Source organism: Heterocephalus glaber, unplaced genomic scaffold (assembly GCF_053883595.1).
Source record: "Heterocephalus glaber isolate CG9 unplaced genomic scaffold, H.glaber_assembly_v1.0 deba00000122, whole genome shotgun sequence".
Classification (NCBI taxonomy): Eukaryota; Metazoa; Chordata; class Mammalia; order Rodentia; family Bathyergidae; genus Heterocephalus; species Heterocephalus glaber.
In genome coordinates this window covers 85,024,042-85,033,621 of record NW_028258138.1, presented here as the reverse complement: position 1 = coordinate 85,033,621, position 9,580 = coordinate 85,024,042, and positions in this window count along the sequence as shown.

Here is a 9,580-nt window from a genome sequence, read left to right as displayed (position 1 = left end):
CCTTCAGTCTTATTCAGTTGCTCAACGAATAATAAACTGACCTTTACTGTCCTTGGGATCAAATTAAGGTTAATGACTGATTTTTAAAAAATGCATTATCGTCGCGCAAAATCACCAGCAGAATTGTAAATAAAGAGAAAAATAAAATTGAAACAAAGGGGAGAACTGCTTTCAAATAGGTAGCATTTTCCATATAAAATTCCAGTTCTGTTCATTTAAATTCACAAATGTTGGGTAGGAATAGCATAGATATATTCTGGATTATTTTTGCACCTAATTAATGTAGCAGCATAGATCAATACGTATAGACAGGATGCTTTTTTTTTTTTTTTTTTGTGGTACCGGGGATTGAACTCAGGACCTTGCACTTGCGATAAACAGTATGCCCCTGACAATGATTGTTTAATGCTGTCTTCCTGTGCAACGTAATTTATTACTATACATTTAGAATGCTGAAAAATAGCATTGACACTTATCTTTTCAGAGGAAAAAGCCAAAGAAGAATCACAGGACTTTTTGAGTAATCACTTGAATTGACGCTTATTTCGTTATAGTGCTTATAAGTTGTGTATGTAACAATAATATTCTCACCTGATTCTCACCTGTTGTACTATAGAATAACACAGATAGTTTTCCTAATAGCTTTTTTCCTGCCAGCATCTTATTAAGAGAAATTACACAGGGCCAGGGATTTAGCTCAGTGGTTTGGCCGCCTGCTGTGGCCAAGGATCCCAGTTCGATCCCCGGTACCAAATAAATAAATAAATAAGAGAAATTACACAGATAAAGCTCAAAGAATAGTACTGTGGACACACGTATACAATTAGCTTTAATTGTGTGTGTATATATATATATATATTCCCTGAATCAATTGGAAGGAAGATGCAGAAATGATATATCACACCTAATGCAGCTATGCATATTCTATGCAATCATAAAATCACCATTACATATAAAAGTAACAATGTCCTAATATTCAAAATTCCTCTATTAAACATAAAATTTTAGAACTGGAGGAACATTTAATAATACCACCGTAGAGACCAATGCTTCCCACATTCCACACTAGAGGTTCTGATTCAGTAGTTCTGGGTTGGGGCTCAGGAATCTGTACTTGTGACTTTAAAACAAACATCCCTGGAACTGTGGTGATTGACTGTATGTCCCAGTTTGCCTGGGAAAGAGCTGGTTTGTTACTGTTGATCCAGCATAATAATTAACAACACTTCCTGCTCTCATAAGTTAGACCAATAAATAACATTGTTACCAATAATTCATAAATACTCAAAAAAAGCATGTAGAATCCTGAGGTAGTTAAGAAGCTTATTTATAGCCAGGCATGGTGGTGCATGCTTATCATTCCAGTACTCCAGGAGGCTGAGGCAGGAGGGTCCCAAGTTCAAGCCCAGCAACTTAGTGGCTTGGGGAGACCTTGTCTCAAAATACAAAAAAAAAAAAAAAAAAAAAAAAAAAAGTCTGCTGGCTGGGGATTTAGCTCAGTGGTTCCACTGGCTGCCCCCGAAAGCGCAAGGTCCCAAGTTTGATCCCCGGTACCAAAAAAAAAAGAACTGGGTATGTAGTTTAGTGTGAAGGCCTTGAGTTCAATCCCCACTACCACACAAAGAAACAGAAGGAGGTGGAGGAAGAGAGGAGAAGGAGGAAAAGAAGGCGATAGAAGAGGAGTAATAGAAGATATTGTTGTTGAAATTTATTTAATCATATGTTTATGTTTGCTTTTATTCAAGTTAGCAATTCTGGAAATATCTATTAACCATGTACATACTGACCACATGTATAAAAGTGCATGCTGATTTACATGACATTTATTTACATAATTTGCTGTGTTTCAATGTAGTGCCTTTCTCTAAAATGAGAGAATATTCAATTAAGTGGGTGACTAGAAACAGTAGGAAAAGACAAACTAAATTTTGAGCATAATTTTTCCTTGGCCATACTCAAATTGGTTAATCCCAGTCTGAAAGTTTGCTCAGAGCAGTTGAAAAAGCCTTCCCAGTCCTCAGAACACTCCTTGGGCAGGCAGATGTTAATGTGTATTGGTTGAATAAATAAAAGCATTAGTGAAGTAATCTTTCTATGCAGGGAATGGGCTTATATCTAACTCTACACATCAAAATATTTTTCTTTTTATAAAAGTCCATTCCAATGTTACCTTGTTTACTTAGCCTGTTATGAATTCTTTATGCAATTAAAATATTATTTGTCTTTACATCAACTATTCAGTAGGAAATAATTGAAAAATTTTGTCTTAACAGGGTGCATTGGTGTGATCTGGTGCTCTGTTCAAAGTAGATCTGATGTTTGAAAATTTACTTTAATTTACAGCTTTATTGAGATATAATTTATGAGCCATATTAAGGGACATTAAGCTACACCTACTTAAAGTGGACAATTTCATGAATTTTGATTTATGTGTACACGTTTGAAACCATCACTATACCAAGATAGTGGGCGTATTTATCACTCCAGATTTCCACACTGCTGAAGGATACAAAAATCAGTAAAACCATTTAGGGAAACAATTTGAGAATTTCTTAAAAATGTGTGCACATACCATATAATGCAAACATCATCACTATGCATTTATATTAGTATCCATTGCTACAGAACAATATTACCCTAAACTTAGCAGCATAAAGTAGTACATTTACTATTCCACAATTTCTGTAGCTAGACAGTCAGGGTGCAGCCGAGCTGGATCCTCTAGAGACTCACAGAATCATCTGAGACTCAACTGGGGAAGGATTGAGATTTGTAGAAGTACAGACTCTTGAGTGAGATCTACTGAATCTGAATCTACAATGCAAGCCAAATATGTAACTAGAAACTTCAAAAGAGCCACTTCAAAAAGAATAAAAAGAAGCATGAAATTAATAATAATATATTGTATCTAATATATCCAAAATATCATTTCAAATATAACAAAATGTATTCAATTATTTTATTTTTTCACATGAAGTCTCCAAAACCCAGATACATTTAGAGCACAGTGTGAGACCTAACTAACTCCATTTTAAAGTTTGACTCCATCTTAAAATAAGACAGTGAAGTGGCCTTGACATAAATTCCACTTCACTGAAGTCAACTATTCCCCTAGTCTCCTTTGTGCCCATAAAATAATGATAAAATGTCCTTGCTGTGGGACAACAGATAAAAAAAGAGACACAGCTCCTAACTCAATCCTCTGTCTGCCCAGAAAACAGATGCTCCCTGGCCCATTATCTGTAGAACATTCTGTCAATGTGCTGATTGTTCCTTTTTCCCATAAACTCTACATGGAGCCACCCCTCAACCGCCCCCCCCCCCATGTACACCCCATGCTTGCTAAATATTAACCAATCATGTAACTGCTAAATGGAACATCCCCAAACCTTGCGGTAGCCACAATAAAAACCCTGCTGGTTTGGAATTCGGGGCTCTCAATCCTGATCCGCTGCGTCGGTGACGGTTGAGTGCCCCTGCTCGAGCTTGAATAATCAACCCTCGTGTGTTTACATCGGAATCGGCTCCTTGGTGGTCTTTGGGGACTTCACGATCTGGGCACAACAACAGCAAGTCTCAGTTCCAACTAGAGACAGCAAGCAGTTGCTGCTGTTGGGCATCGCAGGTCCAGGACAGAAAGGTCCCTGAAGGCAGGCGCTGTGTCTCTGGTTTTGTAGACTCTGGCTGAGTATCTGGCTGGCACTCAGGGATGTTTAATGAAGGGATAAATTAATGAACCTAATCAGGACCTGGAGGGCTGCTTTGTGACTCTAGGCAGGTCTCCAGCCTCTCCCCCATGAAAGGGATATAAAAATACCGACTTTATCCGGTGGAAGATTTCAAAAACCACCTCAATTTTCCCGCTAGTCATTCTTCTAAACTGGTTTGTTATCTTTATGACTATCCAAATTACATTAATTATTTAGTGATTTTTGTGTTTATGGATTGTCGGCTTCTCTTGCATTAGCATTCCAGGTTCCATTCATTGCTCTATCATCACTCATTCATTTACCGATGTTTACTTGGACTACTGTATTTTAAACTCTACTCCAGGCACAAAGAATACAGCCATGCACCTGCCTCGCAAGTCCTGAGTTCAATCTCTGGTACCAAAAAGCCCCCCAATTTCCTGCAATTATGGCAAATTAAAACTAGGTAAGTAAACAAATGAGTGGCTTTTAAAAGCAGGTGCAAACTCTGCATTTTGGATCCATTCCATTATTAAAATGAAATCTGATAAAAATTTAGAGGGATTGATTTTAAAATTAGTTTTTCATGTGCAGTAGGCTGGCCAAATTGTGGCAATTTAAAATTATGATTTTTCCCTTTATTTCTTGACCTAAGAACAGAGTGTATTACCAAGGATGCTCAAACTAGACAATATTTTCCTCATTTTATCTGTTATAACCATCCAGTGTTGCCTATCTCGACAAGGAGTTGATTATTAAATGATTCTTTGTTGGGAGCAATGCTGCATAATTCTAGGGAAAAATCGTTTGGTTAGCCTAGTTCTCTTGCCTACAGCCCAGCTACAGAATAACTCCAGTTTGGCCTCCGGTCACAACCGAGACTTCAGTGATCCAGTGATGCTGTGATTCTCCAGGACAAGAAACATCCTGGGAGAACAAACATCTGCTCAGTTCCTCGTTGTTCTTGGACTGTTAACATCTTGTTTGCCGGAGATGTACTGAACTCTCTGCAAGCCTTCTGTTACACCTTGTTTATCCCAATGTGAACTATTGAACTCTCTGCAAGTCATTTGTTACATTTGTTTCTCCCGATGTACTGAATAAAAGGTGTGGTAAGCTGGGGGCTTTTGTTTTTGCTGCCCAGAGCAGCACTGATCAGACCCAAAGCTCAGCTTCTCAGTCTCATTTTTCTACCTTTCCTGTAATTCGCCGTGTGCTGCCGTGGCTCGCAGGAGACCAGGACTCACTGCAGAGGTTCTGGTAATGTCCCCTTCCCCTGTCCCCTACAATTCTTATCTTTTCATTTTTCGGATTACATTTGCTAGAGATCTTAGGTGACAAACATAATTTAAGGATTTGTTTTTCTAGGAAGACAATTGAGATAGCCAAAATAATCCATAACATCGAAGTATGTTGTGTTCTGTACAGAAACCTTTGTTAAAAATTATTAATTCTCTGATCAATTCATAAAAATACATCTTAGACCTAATGCAGCAGCAGTAGTACTAGTAACTAACCCAGGGCCCAGAGCTGTGTGGTCTCAAACCAAATCCTTAATTGGGGGGCAGGGAGTGAGGCAGCGCGGATCAGGATAAAGAAAACTGCAGTGAAGATTCTGAGAAATAAGGAAAAGCTGCGCGGAGGAGGCGAAAGCTCTCATTTAAAAGGAGTCAAGTGAGAAAAACAGCAGTTGCATTTAGGGGCTTAATAAATAAAGGGTACTGCATGGTGGAGAGGCAACGAGACTATGTAGGAAAACTAGTGGAAGAGGAGGTTCAGAAGAGGGTGTCCTTGCACATTCCACTCAGTGCTGGCTCACTTCATCCTGATGTGGGAGAAGGGGGGTTATTCATGCCTCTCCACGAAGAAGATATATATATATATATATATATATATATATGCATGCATGCTGGATGCAGTGGCACACACCTGTAATCCCAGCTCGTGGGAGGCTGAGGCAAGAGGATCAGTGTGAGTTCGAGGCCAGCCTGAACTACATAGTAAGACTGTTTCAAACAACAACAATAACAAATAATAATAATAATAATAATAACAATGAATATAGCATCATTATAAAGAAAGCATTAAAGAAGTATAATATGTTATTTACTGCTGGGTTTGGTGGCATACCCCTGTAATCCCAGCCGTTGGGGAGGACGAGGCAGGAGGATCACCAGGTCAAGACCAGCCTGGGCAACTTAATGAACCGCTGTCTCAAAATATAAAATAAAAAGGGCTGAAACGTGGTGCATAGCATAGCTGAGTTACTTGCCCAGCATGCGGATGAGGTCCTACAGGTTCAATCCCCAGAGCTGGAAAAAAATCACCATGCTGGGAAATACCCACAATTAGTCCCTGAACTCTGTGCTCCCCAAACCAGGAAATGACATTTCAGGTGAAGGATCTGTCTCTGTGTGGTCTTAGATAGTTCCCAGGTAGACACAGGCTTCCTGAAGAAACTTCCTGAAAAGTGATGGAAGGTGAGACCTGGCTCTCCACCAGGTCTGCATGACTTCAGCACTCCTGTTTTTACTCTTATTTGGCAGCGCTTTCATTGTTGTTTGTTTCCTTTTGGTGTTTGTTTGTTTGTATTTGGTTTGGTAGAATGTTTTCTCTGCAGAGATACTAATATCTTTGGAAGAAAAACAATTTCAAGTTAGAGTATTAGGTTTTTTTAAAGAATCTATCTTTGGAGGCAGGGATGTAGTTCAGTGGTGCCGCACCTGCCTGGAAAGCACAAGGTCCTGAGTTTGATCCCTGGTACTGAGGGGAAAAAAAAGAATCCATCATGATGTACCACTTGTTAGTTTATAATTTGAGTCTAAATCTTATTATAATTGTGCCTACTTGCAAAAAAAGAGAGATTTGAGATTTGTGAACATAAAAATACTGTACAATTTAAATGGTAAGTTTCACTAGTACCTTTTTAAAATTGAAAATGAAATGTTTTTCTACCCCATACAGAGATAATAATATAGGACGTAAATTGTTTACTTAGCAGGATATCAGGCATAAGGAAGATCGGATAAGACAGTAGTGTTAGTTTTTTTGTTTTGTTTTGTATGTTTGGTGTTCTCTAGTAATTTGAGAACAGGTCATTTTAAGGGGAATACTTTATGAAAATGATAATGTATACACTTCAATTGTGGAGTAAGAATTACTTATTAATGCCGGGGATTTAGCTCAGTGGTTCCACTGCCTGCCTCGCAAGCACAAGGTCCTGAGTTCGATCCCTGGTACCAAAAAAAAAAACAACCACACAAGAATTACTTATTATTCAGTAAGTTGTCTTTAGGCCCATTTACCTGAGGTTGCATCAAAGGTCACACATTCAGACGCAGTATGACTTGTGGCTTAGGAGTCCGGAAGCCTCGGTTTGAATTCCAGCTCCACCATATTCTTTTACTTGGGGCCAGTCATTTCAAAAAAGGATTTTTGGACATTTGTTCTATAATATGCCTTCCAATCTGCATCAGCAATGAGACTACAGTGGAAATGTATCCAACAACCACACTGATGATTTGCCATTAGCTTTCATTTAGCAAAGTTAACATTTGGTCATCAAATATTCTTCACTCAATGAGAAGTATTTTATGAAACAGAGTTTCCACAGTCATTGTGCCTATTTTTAAAAGCCCTGTATAAAATGAGTTTATTTTGTACTATTTTTAAAGAAACAATATTTTCAAAGCTTCAAAATTTGATTATTTTTCAGTTCATCAAAAAGGTATATGAGAAAGAGCTGAATAAAAATGATGTTTTAAAAGTATTTATTGGTGTTCCTAAAATTTTAAATTTCTTCATTATATTCTCTCCTGATTCAAACCTATTTACAAGAAGTGATAAGGATGCCATCTTTTACTCAATATGAAACCACAATTACCATCATACTGGAATTTTTTTGGGTTCAATAAAAGCAGATGATTAGGAGGGAAAGAATACTAGTGAGTATGTCAGTCAGCTTTCATTTGCTGTGACAAAATACCTGAGTCAACTTATAAAAAAGGATGGTTTATTTCAGATCACGGTTTCAGAGATTCAAGTTCACGGTCAGTTGGCTGCATTTTTTGGGTCTGCAGAGGGGCAGAACATTGTGATGGAGCATAGGAGCTCACCTCATGGCAACTGAGGAGCAAAGAGAGAGGTGGGGAGATGCTGAAGTTCTAACACCCTCTTCAGGGACATGACCCTAACCACCTAACATCCCGCCTCCTAAAGGTTCCCCACCACATGATGCTGACCTAGCCTTTGACACTTGGCCTCCAAGGAACATTTGAAATCTGAACCATAGCAGTGAGAAAGCAGTCTTGAGGCCAGAATAGCTTTGCTTCCATGATGTGCCATTTACAGTAGTAACTCAAGAAGTGCTAAGGGGCTTCCACCCTTTGGCTATACTCTGGTATTGTGACTTTATCTTTTATTTCCTCTTCCCCCATGTTACGGTTTATGTCTAGATGTCTCCCCCAAAGCCTCATGCACTTACAAGTGGGAGTTTGAGGAGGTGACTGGATCATAGGTGTGTGACACTGAATTAGTCCACTGATGGGTTTATAGCTGGGCGTGATGTTGGGAGATGAAGCCTGGTGGGAAGAGGTGGGTCACAGGGGGTGTGGCCTGGAAGGGTCAGTCTCCTTCCTTCTTCCTTGATCCCTGGTTGCCTCCTGTCTGCTATGCTATGGACTGTTTCTCCTCTGCCATGCCCCTCTGCCATGCCACCATGTCTTGGAACCAGACAACTAAAACCTCTATAATCTGTGAGCCAAAATAAACCTCTCCTTCTTTAACTTGTGGGTGGCAGATATTTTTTCCCAGTGGTGAGAAAGTAACTAAGACACCCCATCTCCTGACATATGCGTGAAGAATGATCAACTTTGAGGTAGCAACTTACTAAATCTAAGTTGTGTTACTACGCTGGTGTCTTTGGCTTTGCTATAGTTTAGGTGTAGATGGGGGCTGGCTCTAAAACTGTGACCTGAATAAACCTCCTTTCTTTATCAGTATACACCCGAAGTTATGTAATAGCAACAGAAAACAGACTAATACAAGCAGGTTGGCCCACATTTCCTTAACTGGAGACTCTTGTAGTAGTTGTTTTGCTTGCTGTCTTCACTTGGGTTTGATCTTAGTACTCTGAGGTACAAAGTGTACAAGACTGAGAGTTAATAAACCTGAATTTTAATCTGAGTTTTGCTACAGTGATCAGTGTGACCCTTTCATTCAGTTTCTCCGTCTTGCCTGTTTATTGAAACTGACCTGCGAGGCTCTGTTCTGGTGCCAGGAATGCACTGCGGCTACTCTCGGGTTGCTCACAACTGGTGATCGCGATGGCAGAGTGGAGAGACAGACAACACATGCCTGAGGAAATACATAGCTATTGGGGGGCAACTTTGATAATTTTGATACACCATAATTTTTTTTCCTTTTTTTTGGTACCGGGGATCGAACTCGGAGGCAGGCGCCGGAACCACTGAGCTAAATCCCCGGCCCAACTTTGATAATTTTGAGAACGGTGAGCAGTAACACTAGGTAACGTGGTAGGGGCGGTAGGACGTCTGGGATTTCTCCGGGTGACAGGAAGATGAAGGGTGGACCGAGGGATGCTAAGGATGCCTGCAGGCTGAAGACAGGCTTCCTTCTTTTCACTGTGAGTTGTGTTACGAGAAGGCCTGCCACTGCCTGGCTTCTAGAAGCGCAAGTGTTTGGGAGATGCTGCACGTGAGAAGAAGCCAGAGCTAAACATTTCAGTGTACTTCTGAGGGTAGCTGCTAGACATTAAAGGAAAAACCAAAACAGAACCCTAGTTAAAAAGGCGCCCGAGGACCGAGGTGACGCCGCGGGGTACTGAGTCTCCCGGCCGGAGGAGGGCGGGGCGGCCGTTCGCGGGCTGCAGG